Raw genomic sequence first — 16,823 nt, 5'->3', positions numbered from 1 at the left:
TGAAAGCTCAGTTGGTAGAGCGGAGGACTGTAGTGGTAAAACAGGCATCCTTAGGTCGCTGGTTCAAATCTGGCGCGAAGGACTTTTGCCAAATGCAAATTTTATTGAATACTTGGAAAGTAAAATACTTGGAAAATAAAATAACAGACAATTTATAATTATATTATATTTCATCACTGAAAATAGATGCCTTTTGCTTTGAGGCTGTGGCCACGTTATGTTTCTGTCCAACACCAATCTTAATTGGTTTTCTGTGAGGTGTTTCGGATCCCCATCTCTTGCTATGAACTGGCAAAACAGCAGAATCCCCTTGACAATCTTGATTTCTCAAGGGAAATGAGAGAACACTATACACCATCCAAGATATTAAAATATTGTCAAGGCCCAACACGGCTGAATACTCTGAGGAGATGGCCTGTGAGGCGCCGCCTTTCAACTTTTCCCCCTTAGTATGGTGGTCAGTAACATGCGGGAGACTGCGGAGGGGGTCATTTTTTTAATTGGGAACTGATGTGCTTTTACTCAATTCGGGAACGTCACAAGCCAAATTTGTAGTATTTTGCACGAATTGCAAGAGATGTTTACAAGTCGACGGTTGAAGTGGAAGCTCGTATTGAGTTTGCTAGAGAATGATTTGCCAAGCCTTCGATAGCTCAGTTGGTAGAGGGGAGGACTGTAGTGGTAAAACAGGCATCCTTAGGTCGCTGGTTCAAATCCGGCTCGAAGGACTTTTGCCAAATGCACATTTTATTGAATACTTGGAAAGTAAAATACTTGGAAAGTAAAATAACAGACAATGTATAATTATATTATATTTCATCACTGAAAATAGATGCCTTTTGCTTTGAGGCTGTGGCCACGTTATTTTTCTGTCCAACACGAATCTTCATTGGTTTCCTGTCAGGTGCTTTGGATCCCCATCTCTTGCTATGAACTGGCAAAACAGCAGAATCCCCTTGACAATCTTGATTTCTCAAGGGAAATGAGAGAACACTATACACCATCCAAGATATTAAAATATTGTCAAGGCCCAACACGGCTGAATACTCTGAGGAGATGGCCTGTGAGGCGCCGCCTTTCAACATGTCCCCCTTAGTACGGTGGTCATTAACATGTGGGAGACTTCGGAGGGGGTCATTTTTTTAATTGGGAACTGATGTGCTTTTACTCAATTCGGGAACCTCACAAGCCAAATTTGTAGTATTTTGCACGAATTGCAAGAGATGTTTACAAGTCGACGGTTGAAGTGGAAGCTCGTATTGAGTTTGCTAGAGAATGATTTGCCAAGCCTTCGATAGCTCGTCGCTGGTTCAAATCCGGCTCAAAGGACTTTTGCCAAATGCACATTTTATTGAATACTTGGAAAGTAAAATACTTGGAAAGTAAAATAACAGACAATTTATAATTATATTATATTTCATCACTGAAAATAGATGCCTTTTGCTTTGAGGCTGTGGCCACGTTATTTTTCTGTCCGACACCAATCTTCGTTGGTTTCCTGTGAGGTATTTTGGATCCCCATCTCTTGCTATGAACTGACAAAACAGCAGAATCCCCTTGACAATCTTGATTTCTCAAGGGAAATGGGAGAACACTATACACCATCCAAGATATTAAAATATTGTCAAGGCCGAACACTGATGAATACTCTGAGGAGATGGCCTGTGAGGCGCCGCCTTTCAACTTTTCCTCCTTTGTATGGTGGTCAGTAACATGCGGGAGACTGCGGAGGGGGTCATTTTTTTAATTGTGAACTGATGTGCTTTTACTCAATTCGGGAACCTCACAAGCCAAATTTGTAGTATTTTGCACGAATTGCAAGAGATGTTTGAATGTCGACGGTTGAAGTGGAAGCTCGTATTGAGCTTGCTAGAGACTGATTTGCCAAGCCTTTGATAGCTCAGTTGGTAGAGCGGAGGACTGTAGTGGTAAAACAGGCATCCTTAGGTCGCTGGTTCAAATCCGGCTCGAAGGACTCTTGCCAAATGCACATTTTATTGAATACTTGGAAAGTAAAATACTTGGAAAGTAAAATAACAGACAATTTATAATTATATTATATTTCATCACTGAAAATAGATGCCTTTTGCTTTGAGGCTGTGACCACCTTATTTTTCTGTCCAACACAAATCTTCATTGGTTTCCTGTGAGGTGTTTTGGATCCCCATCTCTTGCTATGAACTGGCAAAACAGCAGAATCCCCTTGACAATCTTGATTTCTCAAGGGAAATGAGAGAACACTATACACCATCCAAGATATTAAAATATTGTCAAGGCCCAACGCGGCTGAATACTCTGAGGAGATGGCCTGTGAGGTGCCGCCTTTCAACTTTTCCCCCTTAGTATGGTGGTCAGTAACATGCGGGAGACTGCGGAGGGGGTCATTTTTTTAATTGGGAACTGATGTGCTTTTACTCAATTCGGGAACCTCACAAGCCAAATTTGTAGTATTTTGCACGAATTGCAAGAGATGTTTACAAGTCGACGGTTGAAGTGGAAGCTCGTATTGAGTTTGCTAGAGTTGATATGCCAAGCCTTCAATAGATCAGTTGGTAGAGGGGAGGACTGTAGTGGTAAAACAGGCATCCTTAGGTCGCTGGTTCAAATCCGGCTCAAAGGACTCTTGCCAAATGCACATTTTATTGAATACTTGGAAAGTAAAATACTTGGAAAGTAAAATAACAGACAATTTATAATTATATTATATTTCATCACTGAAAATAGATGCCTTTTGCTTTGAGGCTGTGGCCACGTTATTTTTCTGTCCAACACGAATCTTCATTGGTTTCCTGTCAGGTGTTTTGGATCCCCATCTCTTGCTATGAACTGGCAAAACAGCAGAATCCCCTTGACAATCTTGATTTCTCAAGGGAAATGAGAGAACACTATACACCATCCAAGATATTAAAATATTGTCAAGGCCCAACACGGCTGAATACTCTGAGGAGATGGCCTGTGAGGCGCCGCCTTTCAACTTTTCCCCCTTAGTGTAGTGGTCATTAACATGCGGGAGACTGCGGTGGGGGTCATTTTTTTAATTGGGAACTGATGTGCTTTTACTCAATTCGGGAACCTCACAAGCCAAATTTGTAGTATTTTGCACGAATTGCAAGAGATGTTTACAAGTGGACGGTTGAAGTGGAAGTTTGTATTGAGTTTGCTAGAGAATGATTTGCCAAGCCTTCGATAGCTCGTCGCTGGTTCAACTCCGGCTCAAAGGACTTTTGCCAAATGCACATTTTATTGAATACTTGGAAAGTAAAATACTTGGAAAGTAAAATAACAGACAATTTATAATTATGTTATATTTCATCACTGAAAATAGATGCCTTTTGCTTTGAGGCTGTGGCCATGTTATTTTTCTGTCCGACACCAATCTTCGTTGGTTTCCTGTGAGGTATTTTGGATCCCCATCTCTTGCTATGAACTGACAAAACAGCAGAATCCCCTTGACAATCTTGATTTCTTAAGGGAAATGGGAGAACACTATACACCATCCAAGATATTAAAATATTGTCAAGGCCGAACACTGATGAATACTCTGAGGAGATGGCCTGTGAGGCGCCGCCTTTCAACTTTTCCTCCTTAGTATGGTGGTCAGTAACATGCGGGAGACTGCAGAGGGGGTCATTTTTTTAATTGTGAACTGATGTGCTTTTACTCAATTCGGGAACCTCAGAAGCCAAATTTGTAGTATTTTGCACAAATTGCAAGAGATGTTTGAATGTCGACGGTTGAAGTGGAAGCTCGTATTGAGCTTGCTAGAGAGTGATTTGCTAAGCCTTCGATAGCTCAGTTGGTAGAGCAGAGGACTGTAGTGGTAAAACAGGCATCCTTAGGTCGCTGGTTCAAATCAGGCTCGAAGGACTTTTGCCAAATGCACATTTTATTGAATACTTGGAAAGTAAAATACTTGGAAAGTAAAATAGCAGACAATTTATAATTATATTATATTTCATCACTGAAAATAGATGCCTTTTGCTTTGAGGCTGTGACCATGTTATATTTCTGTCCAACACGAATCTTCATTGGTTTCCTGTGAGGTGTTTTGGATCCCCATCTCTTGCTATGAACTGGCAAAACAGCAGAATCCCCTTGACAATCTTGATTTCTCAAGGGAAATGAGAGAACACTATACACCATCCAAGATAATAAAATATTGTCAAGGCCCAACGCGGCTGAATACTCTGAGGAGATGGCCTGTGAGGTGCCGCCTTTCAACTTTTCCCCCTTAGTATGGTGGTCAGTAACATGCGGGAGACTGCGGAGGGGGTCATTTTTTTAATTGGGAACTGATGTGCTTTTACTCAATTCGGGAACCTCACAAGCCAAATTTGTAGTATTTTGCACGAATTGCAAGAGATGTTTACAAGTCGACGGTTGAAGTGGAAGCTTGTATTGAGTTTGCTAGAGAATGATTTGCCAAGCCTTCGATAGCTCGTCGCTGGTTCAAATCCGGCTCAAAGGACTTTTGCCAAATGCACATTTTATTGAATACTTGGAAAGTAAAATACTTGGAAAGTAAAATAACAGACAATTTATAATTATATTATATTTCATCACTGAAAATAGATGCCTTTTGCTTTGAGGCTGTGGCCACGTTATTTTTCTGTCCAACACGAATCTTCATTGGTTTCCTGTCAGGTGTTTTGGATCCCCATCTCTTGCTATGAACTGGCAAAACAGCAGAATCCCCTTGACAATCTTGATTTCTCAAGGGAAATGAGAGAACACTATACACCATCCAAGATATTAAAATATTGTCAAGGCCCAACACGGCTGAATACTCTGAGGAGATGGCCTGTGAGGCGCCGCCTTTCAACTTTTCCCCCTTAGTATGGTGGTGATTAACATGCTGGAGACTGCGGAGGGGGTCATTTTTTTAATTGGGAACTGATGTGCTTTTACTCAATTCGGGAACCTCACAAGCCAAATTTGTAGTATTTTGCACTAATTGCAAGAGATGTTTACAAGTCGACGGTTGAAGTGGAAGCTCGTATTGAGTTTGCTAAAGAATGATTTGCCAAGCCTTCGAAAGCTCAGTTGGTAGAGCGGAGGACTGTAGTGGTAAAACAGGCATCCTTAGGTCGCTGGTTCAAATCCGGCTCGAAGGACTTTTGCCAAATGCAAATTTAATTGAATACTTGGAAAGTAAAATACTTGGAAAATAAAATAACAGACAATTTATAATTATATTATATTTCATCACTGAAAATAGATGCCTTTTGCTTTGAGGCTGTGGCCACGTTATGTTTCTGTCCAACACCAATCTTCATTGGTTTCCTGTGAGGTGTTTCGGATCCCCATCTCTTGCTATGAACTGGCAAAACAGCAGAATCCCCTTGACAATCTTCATTTCTCAAGGGAAATGAGAGAACAGTATACACCATCCAAGATATTAAAATATTGTCAAGGCCCAACACGGCTGAATACTCTGAGGAGATGGCCTGTGAGGCGCCGCCTTTCAACTTTTCCCCCTTAGTATGGTGGTCAGTAACATGCGGGAGACTGCGGAGGGGGTCATTTTTTTAATTGGGAACTGATGTGCTTTTACTCAATTCGGGAACGTCACAAGCCAAATTTGTAGTATTTTGCACGAATTGCAAGAGATGTTTACAAGTCGACGGTTGAAGTGGAAGCTCGTATTGAGTTTGCTAGAGAACGATTTGCCAAGCCTTCGATAGCTCAGTTGGTAGAGCGGAGGACTGTAGTGGTAAAGCAGGCATCCTTAGGTGGCTGGTTCAAATCCGGCTCGAGGGACTTTTGCCAAATGCACATTTTATTGAATACTTGGAAAGTAAAATACTTGGAAAGTAAAATAACAGACAATTTATAATTATATTATATTTCATCACTGAAAATAGATGCCTTTTGCTTTGAGGCTGTGGCCACGTTATTTTTCTGTCCGACACCAATCTTCGTTGGTTTCCTGTGAGGTATTTTGGATCCCCATCTCTTGCTATGAACTGACAAAACAGCAGAATCCCCTTGACAATCTTGATTTCTCAAGGGAAATGAGAGAACACTATACACCATCCAAGATATTAAAATATTGTCAAGGCCCAACGCGGCTGAATACTCTGAGGAGATGGCCTGTGAGGTGCCGCCTTTCAACTTTTCCCCCTTAGTATGGTGGTCATTAACATGCGGGAGACTGCGGAGGGGGTCATTTTTTTAATTGGGAACTGATGTGCTTTTACTCAATTCGGGAACCTCACAAGCCAAATTTGTAGTATTTTGCACGAATTGCAAGAGATGTTTACAAGTCGACGGTTGAAGTGGAAGCTCGTATTGAGTTTGCTAGAGAATGATTTGCCAAGCCTTCGAAAGCTCAGTTGGTAGAGCGGAAGACTGTAGTGGTAAAACAGGCATCCTTAGGTCGCTGGTTGAAATCCTGCTCGAAGGACTTTTGCCAAATGCAAATTTTATTGAATACTTGGAAAGTAAAATACTTGGAAAATAAAATAACAGACAATTTATAATTATATTATATTTCATCACTGAAAATAGATGCCTTTTGCTTTGAGGCTGTGGCCACGTTATGTTTCTGTCCAACACCAATCTTCATTGGTTTCCTGTGAGGTGTTTCAGATCCCCATCTCTTGCTATGAACTTGCAAAACAGCAGAATCCCCTTGACAATCTTGATTTCTCAAGGGAAATGAGAGAACAGTATACACCATCCAAGATATTAAAATATTGTCAAGGCCCAACACGGCTGAATACTCTGAGGAGATGGCCTGTGAGGCGCCGCCTTTCAACTTTTCCCCCTTAGTATGGTGGTCAGTAACATGCGGGAGACTGCGGAGGGGGTCATTTTTTTAATTGGGAACTGATGTGCTTTTACTCAATTCGGGAACGTCACAAGCCAAATTTGTAGTATTTTGCACGAATTGCAAGAGATGTTTACAAGTCGACGGTTGAAGTGGAAGCTCGTATTGAGTTTGCTAGAGAACGATTTGCCAAGCCTTCGATAGCTCAGTTGGTAGAGCGGAGGACTGTAATGGTAAAACAGGCATCCTTAGGTGGCTGGTTCAAATCCGGCTCGAGGGACTTTTGCCAAATGCACATTTTATTGAATACTTGGAAAGTAAAATACTTGGAAAGTAAAATAACAGACAATTTATAATTATATTATATTTCATCACTGAAAATAGATGCCTTTTGCTTTGAGGCTGTGGCCACGTTATTTTTCTGTCCGACACCAATCTTAGTTGGTTTCCTGTGAGGTATTTTGGATCCCCATCTCTTGCTATGAACTGAAAAAACAGCAGAATCCCCTTGACAATCTTGATTTCTCAAGTGAAATGGGAGAACACTATACACCATCCAAGATATTAAAATATTGTCAAGGCCGAACACTGATGAATACTCTGAGGAGATGGCCTGTGAGGCGCCGCCTTTCAACTTTTCCTCCTTTGTATGGTGGTCAGTAACATGCGGGAGACTGCGGAGGGGGTCATTTTTTTAATTGTGAACTGATGTGCTTTTACTCAATTCGGGAACCTCACAAGCCAAATTTGTAGTATTTTGCACGAATTGCAAGAGATGTTTGAATGTCGATGGTTGAAGTGGAAGCTCGTATTGAGCTTGCTAGAGATTGATTTGCCAAGCCTTTGATAGCTCAGTTGGTAGAGCGGAGGACTGTAGTGGTAAAACAGGCATCCTTAGGTCGCTGGTTCAAATCCGGCTCGAAGGACTTTTGCCAAATGCACATTTTATTGAATACTTGGAAAGTAAAATACTTGGAAAGTAAAATAACAGACAATTTATAATTATATTATATTTCATCACTGAAAATAGATGCCTTTTGTTTTGAGGCTGTGACCACCTTATTTTTCTGTCCAACACAAATCTTCATTGGTTTCCTGTGAGGTGGTTTGGATCCCCATCTCTTGCTATGAACTGGCAAAACAGCAGAATCCCCTTGACAATCTTGATTCCTCAAGGGAAATGAGAGAACACTATACACCATCCAAGATATTAAAATATTGTCAAGGCCCAACGCGGCTGAATACTCTGAGGAGATGGCCTGTGAGGTGCCGCCTTTCAACTTTTCCCCCTTAGTATGGTGGTCAGTAACATGCGGGAGACTGCGGAGGGGGTCATTTTTTTAATTGGGAACTGATGTGCTTTTACTCAATTCGGGAACCTCACAAGCCAAATTTGTAGTATTTTGCACGAATTGCAAGAGATGCTTACAAGTCGACGGTTGAAGTGGAAGCTCGTATTGAGTTTGCTAGAGTTGATATGCCAAGCCTTCGATAGCTCAGTTGGTAGAGGGGAGGACTGTAGTGGTAAAACAGGCATCCTTAGGTCGCTGGTTCAAATCCGGCTCGAAGGACTCTTGCCAAATGCACATTTTATTGAATACTTGGAAAGTAAAATACTTGGAAAGTAAAATAACAGACAATTTATAATTATATTATATTTCATCACTGAAAATAGATGCCTTTTGCTTTGAGGCTGTGGCCACGTTATTTTTCTGTCCAACACGAATCTTCATTGGTTTCCTGTCAGGTGTTTTGGATCCCCATCTCTTGCTATGAACTGGCAAAACAGCAGAATCCCCTTGACAATCTTGATTTCTCAAGGGAAATGAGAGAACACTATACACCATCCAAGATATTAAAATATTGTCAAGGCCCAACACGGCTGAATACTCTGAGGAGATGGCCTGTGAGGCGCCGCCTTTCAACTTTTCCCCCTTAGTATAGTGGTCATTAACATGCGGGAGACTGCGGAGGGGGTCATTTTTTTAATTGGGAACTGATGTGCTTTTACTCAATTCGGGAACCTCACAAGCCAAATTTGTAGTATTTTGCACGAATTGCAAGAGATGTTTACAAGTGGACGGTTGAAGTGGAAGCTCGTATTGAGTTTGCTAGAGAATGATTTGCCAAGCCTTCGATAGCTCGTCGCTGGTTCAAATCCGGCTCAAAGGACTTTTGCCAAATGCACATTTTATTGAATACTTGGAAAGTAAAATACTTGGAAAGTAAAATAACAGACAATTTATAATTATATTATATTTCATCACTGAAAATAGATGCCTTTTGCTTTGAGGCTGTGGCCACGTTATTTTTCTGTCCGACACCAATCTTCGTTGGTTTCCTGTGAGGTATTTTGGATCCCCATCTCTTGCTATGAACTGACAAAACAGCAGAATCCCCTTGACAATCTTGATTTCTCAAGGGAAATGGGAGAACACTATACACCATCCAAGATATTAAAATATTGTCAAGGCCGAACACTGATGAATACTCTGAGGAGATGGCCTGTGAGGCGCCGCCTTTCAACTTTTCCTCCTTAGTATGGTGGTCAGTAACATGCGGGAGACTGCGGAGGGGGTCATTTTTTTAATTGTGAACTGATGTGCTTTTACTCAATTCGGGAACCTCACAAGCCAAATTTGTAGTATTTTGCACGAATTGCAAGAGATGTTTGAATGTCGACGGTTGAAGTGGAAGCTCGTATTGAGCTTGCTAGAGACTGATTTGCCAAGCCTTCGATAGCTCAGTTGGTACAGCGGAGGACTGTAGTGGTAAAACAGGCATCCTTAGGTCGCTGGTCCAAATCCGGCTCGAAGGACTTTTGCCAAATGCACATTTTATTGAATACTTGGAAAGTAAAATACTTGGAAACTAAAATAACAGACAATTTATAATTATATTATATTTCATCACTGAAAATAGATGCCTTTTGCTTTGAGGCTGTGACCATGTTATTTTTCTGTCCAACACGAATCTTCATTGGTTTCCTGTGAGGTGTTTTGTATCCCCATCTCTTGCTATGAACTGGCAAAACAGCACAATCCCCTTGACAATCTTGATTTCTCAAGGGAAATGAGAGAACACTATACACCATCCAAGATATTAAAATATTGTCAAGGCGCAACGCGGCTGAATACTCTGAGGAGATGGCCTGTGAGGTGCCGCCTTTCAACTTTTCCCCCTTAGTATGGTGGTCAGTAACATGCGGGAGACTGCGGAGGGGGTCATTTTTTTAATTGGGAACTGATGTGCTTTTACTCAATTCGGGAACCTCACAAGCCAAATTTGCAGTATTTTGCACGAATTGCAAGAGATGTTTGAATGTCGACGGTTGAAGTGGAAGCTCGTATTGAGCTTGCTAGAGACTGATTTGCCAAGCCTTCGATAGCTCAGTTGGTACAGCGGAGGACTGTAGTGGTAAAACAGGCATCCTTAGGTCGCTGGTCCAAATCCGGCTCGAAGGACTTATGCCAAATGCACATTTTATTGAATACTTGGAAAGTAAAATACTTGGAAAGTAAAATAACAGACAATTTATAATTATATTATATTTCATCACTGAAAATAGATGCCTTTTGCTTTGAGGCTGTGGCCACGTTATTTTTCTGTCCAACACGAATCTTCATTCGTTTCCTGTCAGGTGTTTTGGATCCCCATCTCTTGCTATGAACTGGCAAAACAGCAGAATCCCCTTGACAATCTTGATTTCTCAAGGGAAATGAGAGAACAGTATACACCATCCAAGATATTAAAATATTGTCAAGGCCCAACACGGCTGAATACTTTGAGGAGATGGCCTGTGAGGCGCCGCCTTTCAACTTTTCCCCCTTAGTATGGTGGTCAGTAACATGCGGGAGACTGCGGAGGGGGTTATTTTTTTAATTGGGAACTGATGTGCTTTTACTCAATTCGGGAACGTCACAAGCCAAATTTGTAGTATTTTGCACGAATTGCAAGAGATGTTTACAAGTCGACGGTTGAAGTGGAAGCTCGTATTGAGTTTGCTAGAGAACGATTTGCCAAGCCTTCGATAGCTCAGTTGGTAGAGCGGAGGACTATAGTGGTAAAACAGGCATCCTTAGGTCGCTGGTTCAAATCCGGCTCGAAGGACTTTTGCCAAATGCACATTTTATTGAATACTTGGAAAGTAAAATACTTGGAAAGTAAAATAACAGACAATTTATAATTATATTATATTTCATCACTGAAAATAGATGCCTTTTGCTTTGAGGCTGTGGCCACGTTATTTTTCTGTCCGACACCAATCTTCGTTGGTTTCCTGTGAGGTATTTTGGATCCCCATCTCTTGCTACGAACTGACAAAACAGCAGAATCCCCTTGACAATCTTGATTTCTCAAGGGAAATGGGAGAACACTATACACCATCCAAGATATTAAAATATTGTCAAGGCCGAACACTGATGAATACTCTGAGGAGATGGCCTGTGAGGCGCCGCCTTTCAACTTTTCCTCCTTAGTATGGTGGTCAGTAACATGCGGGAGACTGCGGAGGGGGTCATTTTTTTAATTGTGAACTGATGTGCTTTTACTCAATTCGGGAACCTCACAAGCCAAATTTGTAGTATTTTGCACGAATTGCAAGAGATGTTTGAATGTCGACGGTTGAAGTGGAAGCTCGTATTGAGCTTGCTAGAGACTAATTTGCCAAGCCTTCGATAGCTCAGTTGGTACAGCGGAGGACTGTAGTGGTAAAACAGGCATCCTTAGGTCGCTGGTCCAAATCCGGCTCGAAGGACTTTTGCCAAATGCACATTTTATTGAATACTTGGAAAGTAAAATACTTGGAAAGTAAAATAACAGACAATTTATAATTATATTATATTTCATCACTGAAAATAGATGCCTTTTGCTTTGAGGCTGTGACCATGTTATTTTTCTGTCCAACACGAATCTTCATTGGTTTCCTGTGAGGTGTTTTGGATCCCCATCTCTTGCTATGAACTGGCAAAACAGCAGAATCCCCTTGACAATCTTGATTTCTCAAGGGAAATGAGAGAACACTATACACCATCCAAGATATTAAAATATTGTCAAGGTCCAACGCGGCTGAATACTCTGAAGAGATGGCCTGTGAGGTGCCGCCTTTCAACTTTTCCCCCTTAGTATGGTGGTCAGTAACATGCGGGAGACTGCGGAGGGGGTCATTTTTTTAATTGGGAACTGATGTGCTTTTACTCAATTCGGGAACCTCACAAGCCAAATTTGTAGTATTTTGCACGAATTGCAAGAGATGTTTGAATGTCGACGGTTGAAGTGGAAGCTCGTATTGAGCTTGCTAGAGACTGATTTGCCAAGCCTTCGATAGCTCAGTTGGTACAGCGGAGGACTGTAGTGGTAAAACATGCATCCTTAGGTCGCTGGTCCAAATCCGGCTCGAAGGACTTTTGCCAAATGCACATTTTATTGAATACTTGGAAAGTAAAATACTTGGAAAGTAAAATAACAGACAATTTATAATTATATTATATTTCATCACTGAAAATAGATGCCTTTTGCTTTGAGGCTGTGGCCACGTTATTTTTCTGTCCAACACGAATCTTCATTGGTTTCCTGTCAGGTGTTTTGGATCCCCATCTCTTGCTATGAACTGGCAAAACAGCAGAATCCCCTTGACAATCTTGATTTCTCAAGGGAAATGAGAGAACACTATACACCATCCAAGATATTAAAATATTGTCAAGGCCCAACACGGCTGAATACTCTGAGGAGATGGCCTGTGAGGCGCCGCCTTTCAACTTTTCCCCCTTAGTATGGTGGTCATTAACATGCGGGAGACTGCGGAGGGGGTCATTTTTTTAATTGGGAACTGATGTGCTTTTACTCAATTCGGGAACCTCACAAGCCAAATTTGTAGTATTTTGCACGAATTGCAAGAGATGTTTACAAGTCGACGGTTGAAGTGGAAGCTCGTATTGAGTTTGCTAGAGAATGATTTGCCAAGCCTTTGAAAGCTCAGTTGGTAGAGCGGAGGACTGTAGTGGTAAAACAGGCATCCTTAGGTCGCTGGTTCAAATCTGGCGCGAAGGACTTTTGCCAAATGCAAATTTTATTGAATACTTGGAAAGTAAAATACTTGGAAAATAAAATAACAGACAATTTATAATTATATTATATTTCATCACTGAAAATAGATGCCTTTTGCTTTGAGGCTGTGGCCACGTTATGTTTCTGTCCAACACCAATCTTAATTGGTTTTCTGTGAGGTGTTTCGGATCCCCATCTCTTGCTATGAACTGGCAAAACAGCAGAATCCCCTTGACAATCTTGATTTCTCAAGGGAAATGAGAGAACACTATACACCATCCAAGATATTAAAATATTGTCAAGGCCCAACACGGCTGAATACTCTGAGGAGATGGCCTGTGAGGCGCCGCCTTTCAACTTTTCCCCCTTAGTATGGTGGTCAGTAACATGCGGGAGACTGCGGAGGGGGTCATTTTTTTAATTGGGAACTGATGTGCTTTTACTCAATTCGGGAACGTCACAAGCCAAATTTGTAGTATTTTGCACGAATTGCAAGAGATGTTTACAAGTCGACGGTTGAAGTGGAAGCTCGTATTGAGTTTGCTAGAGAATGATTTGCCAAGCCTTCGATAGCTCAGTTGGTAGAGGGGAGGACTGTAGTGGTAAAACAGGCATCCTTAGGTCGCTGGTTCAAATCCGGCTCGAAGGACTTTTGCCAAATGCACATTTTATTGAATACTTGGAAAGTAAAATACTTGGAAAGTAAAATAACAGACAATTTATAATTATATTATATTTCATCACTGAAAATAGATGCCTTTTGCTTTGAGGCTGTGGCCACGTTATTTTTCTGTCCAACACGAATCTTCATTGGTTTCCTGTCAGGTGCTTTGGATCCCCATCTCTTGCTATGAACTGGCAAAACAGCAGAATCCCCTTGACAATCTTGATTTCTCAAGGGAAATGAGAGAACACTATACACCATCCAAGATATTAAAATATTGTCAAGGCCCAACACGGCTGAATACTCTGAGGAGATGGCCTGTGAGGCGCCGCCTTTCAACATGTCCCCCTTAGTACGGTGGTCATTAACATGTGGGAGACTTCGGAGGGGGTCATTTTTTTAATTGGGAACTGATGTGCTTTTACTCAATTCGGGAACCTCACAAGCCAAATTTGTAGTATTTTGCACGAATTGCAAGAGATGTTTACAAGTCGACGGTTGAAGTGGAAGCTCGTATTGAGTTTGCTAGAGAATGATTTGCCAAGCCTTCGATAGCTCGTCGCTGGTTCAAATCCGGCTCAAAGGACTTTTGCCAAATGCACATTTTATTGAATACTTGGAAAGTAAAATACTTGGAAAGTAAAATAACAGACAATTTATAATTATATTATATTTCATCACTGAAAATAGATGCCTTTTGCTTTGAGGCTGTGGCCACGTTATTTTTCTGTCCGACACCAATCTTCGTTGGTTTCCTGTGAGGTATTTTGGATCCCCATCTCTTGCTATGAACTGACAAAACAGCAGAATCCCCTTGACAATCTTGATTTCTCAAGGGAAATGGGAGAACACTATACACCATCCAAGATATTAAAATATTGTCAAGGCCGAACACTGATGAATACTCTGAGGAGATGGCCTGTGAGGCGCCGCCTTTCAACTTTTCCTCCTTTGTATGGTGGTCAGTAACATGCGGGAGACTGCGGAGGGGGTCATTTTTTTAATTGTGAACTGATGTGCTTTTACTCAATTCGGGAACCTCACAAGCCAAATTTGTAGTATTTTGCACGAATTGCAAGAGATGTTTGAATGTCGACGGTTGAAGTGGAAGCTCGTATTGAGCTTGCTAGAGACTGATTTGCCAAGCCTTTGATAGCTCAGTTGGTAGAGCGGAGGACTGTAGTGGTAAAACAGGCATCCTTAGGTCGCTGGTTCAAATCCGGCTCGAAGGACTCTTGCCAAATGCACATTTTATTGAATACTTGGAAAGTAAAATACTTGGAAAGTAAAATAACAGACAATTTATAATTATATTATATTTCATCACTGAAAATAGATGCCTTTTGCTTTGAGGCTGTGACCACCTTATTTTTCTGTCCAACACAAATCTTCATTGGTTTCCTGTGAGGTGTTTTGGATCCCCATCTCTTGCTATGAACTGGCAAAACAGCAGAATCCCCTTGACAATCTTGATTTCTCAAGGGAAATGAGAGAACACTATACACCATCCAAGATATTAAAATATTGTCAAGGCCCAACGCGGCTGAATACTCTGAGGAGATGGCCTGTGAGGTGCCGCCTTTCAACTTTTCCCCCTTAGTATGGTGGTCAGTAACATGCGGGAGACTGCGGAGGGGGTCATTTTTTTAATTGGGAACTGATGTGCTTTTACTCAATTCGGGAACCTCACAAGCCAAATTTGTAGTATTTTGCACGAATTGCAAGAGATGTTTACAAGTCGACGGTTGAAGTGGAAGCTCGTATTGAGTTTGCTAGAGTTGATATGCCAAGCCTTCAATAGATCAGTTGGTAGAGGGGAGGACTGTAGTGGTAAAACAGGCATCCTTAGGTCGCTGGTTCAAATCCGGCTCAAAGGACTCTTGCCAAATGCACATTTTATTGAATACTTGGAAAGTAAAATACTTGGAAAGTAAAATAACAGACAATTTATAATTATATTATATTTCATCACTGAAAATAGATGCCTTTTGCTTTGAGGCTGTGGCCACGTTATTTTTCTGTCCAACACGAATCTTCATTGGTTTCCTGTCAGGTGTTTTGGATCCCCATCTCTTGCTATGAACTGGCAAAACAGCAGAATCCCCTTGACAATCTTGATTTCTCAAGGGAAATGAGAGAACACTATACACCATCCAAGATATTAAAATATTGTCAAGGCCCAACACGGCTGAATACTCTGAGGAGATGGCCTGTGAGGCGCCGCCTTTCAACTTTTCCCCCTTAGTGTAGTGGTCATTAACATGCGGGAGACTGCGGTGGGGGTCATTTTTTTAATTGGGAACTGATGTGCTTTTACTCAATTCGGGAACCTCACAAGCCAAATTTGTAGTATTTTGCACGAATTGCAAGAGATGTTTACAAGTGGACGGTTGAAGTGGAAGTTTGTATTGAGTTTGCTAGAGAATGATTTGCCAAGCCTTCGATAGCTCGTCGCTGGTTCAACTCCGGCTCAAAGGACTTTTGCCAAATGCACATTTTATTGAATACTTGGAAAGTAAAATACTTGGAAAGTAAAATAACAGACAATTTATAATTATGTTATATTTCATCACTGAAAATAGATGCCTTTTGCTTTGAGGCTGTGGCCATGTTATTTTTCTGTCCGACACCAATCTTCGTTGGTTTCCTGTGAGGTATTTTGGATCCCCATCTCTTGCTATGAACTGACAAAACAGCAGAATCCCCTTGACAATCTTGATTTCTTAAGGGAAATGGGAGAACACTATACACCATCCAAGATATTAAAATATTGTCAAGGCCGAACACTGATGAATACTCTGAGGAGATGGCCTGTGAGGCGCCGCCTTTCAACTTTTCCTCCTTAGTATGGTGGTCAGTAACATGCGGGAGACTGCAGAGGGGGTCATTTTTTTAATTGTGAACTGATGTGCTTTTACTCAATTCGGGAACCTCAGAAGCCAAATTTGTAGTATTTTGCACAAATTGCAAGAGATGTTTGAATGTCGACGGTTGAAGTGGAAGCTCGTATTGAGCTTGCTAGAGAGTGATTTGCTAAGCCTTCGATAGCTCAGTTGGTAGAGCAGAGGACTGTAGTGGTAAAACAGGCATCCTTAGGTCGCTGGTTCAAATCAGGCTCGAAGGACTTTTGCCAAATGCACATTTTATTGAATACTTGGAAAGTAAAATACTTGGAAAGTAAAATAGCAGACAATTTATAATTATATTATATTTCATCACTGAAAATAGATGCCTTTTGCTTTGAGGCTGTGACCATGTTATATTTCTGTCCAACACGAATCTTCATTGGTTTCCTGTGAGGTGTTTTGGATCCCCATCTCTTGCTATGAACTGGCAAAACAG

General features: G+C 41.3%; 4 non-coding genes across 4 annotated transcripts; all 4 read left to right on the top strand.

Annotated features, from left to right (window-relative positions):
* The first annotated feature begins 1,889 nt into the window (after positions 1–1,889).
* Positions 1,890–1,975, top strand: TRNAY-GUA (transfer RNA tyrosine (anticodon GUA)). The gene is given in 2 exon segments: positions 1,890–1,926; positions 1,940–1,975. It is a non-coding gene; the product is annotated as a tRNA-Tyr (tRNA).
* Positions 1,976–7,612: 5,637 nt separating this feature from the next.
* TRNAY-GUA (transfer RNA tyrosine (anticodon GUA)) lies at positions 7,613–7,698 on the top strand. Its single transcript is given in 2 exon segments — positions 7,613–7,649; positions 7,663–7,698. It is a non-coding gene; the product is annotated as a tRNA-Tyr (tRNA).
* Positions 7,699–10,796: 3,098 nt separating this feature from the next.
* Positions 10,797–10,882, top strand: TRNAY-AUA (transfer RNA tyrosine (anticodon AUA)). The gene is given in 2 exon segments: positions 10,797–10,833; positions 10,847–10,882. It is a non-coding gene; the product is annotated as a tRNA-Tyr (tRNA).
* A 3,745-nt stretch (positions 10,883–14,627) lies between these two features.
* Positions 14,628–14,713, top strand: TRNAY-GUA (transfer RNA tyrosine (anticodon GUA)). Its single transcript is given in 2 exon segments — positions 14,628–14,664; positions 14,678–14,713. It is a non-coding gene; the product is annotated as a tRNA-Tyr (tRNA).
* Positions 14,714–16,823: the final 2,110 nt, after the last annotated feature.

This window comes from Ambystoma mexicanum, chromosome 1p (genome assembly GCF_040938575.1).
Source record: "Ambystoma mexicanum isolate Mex_15411 chromosome 1p, UKY_AmexF1_1, whole genome shotgun sequence".
NCBI lineage: Eukaryota > Metazoa > Chordata > Amphibia > Caudata > Ambystomatidae > Ambystoma > Ambystoma mexicanum.
This window is presented reverse-complemented; position numbering and strand designations above follow the sequence as displayed.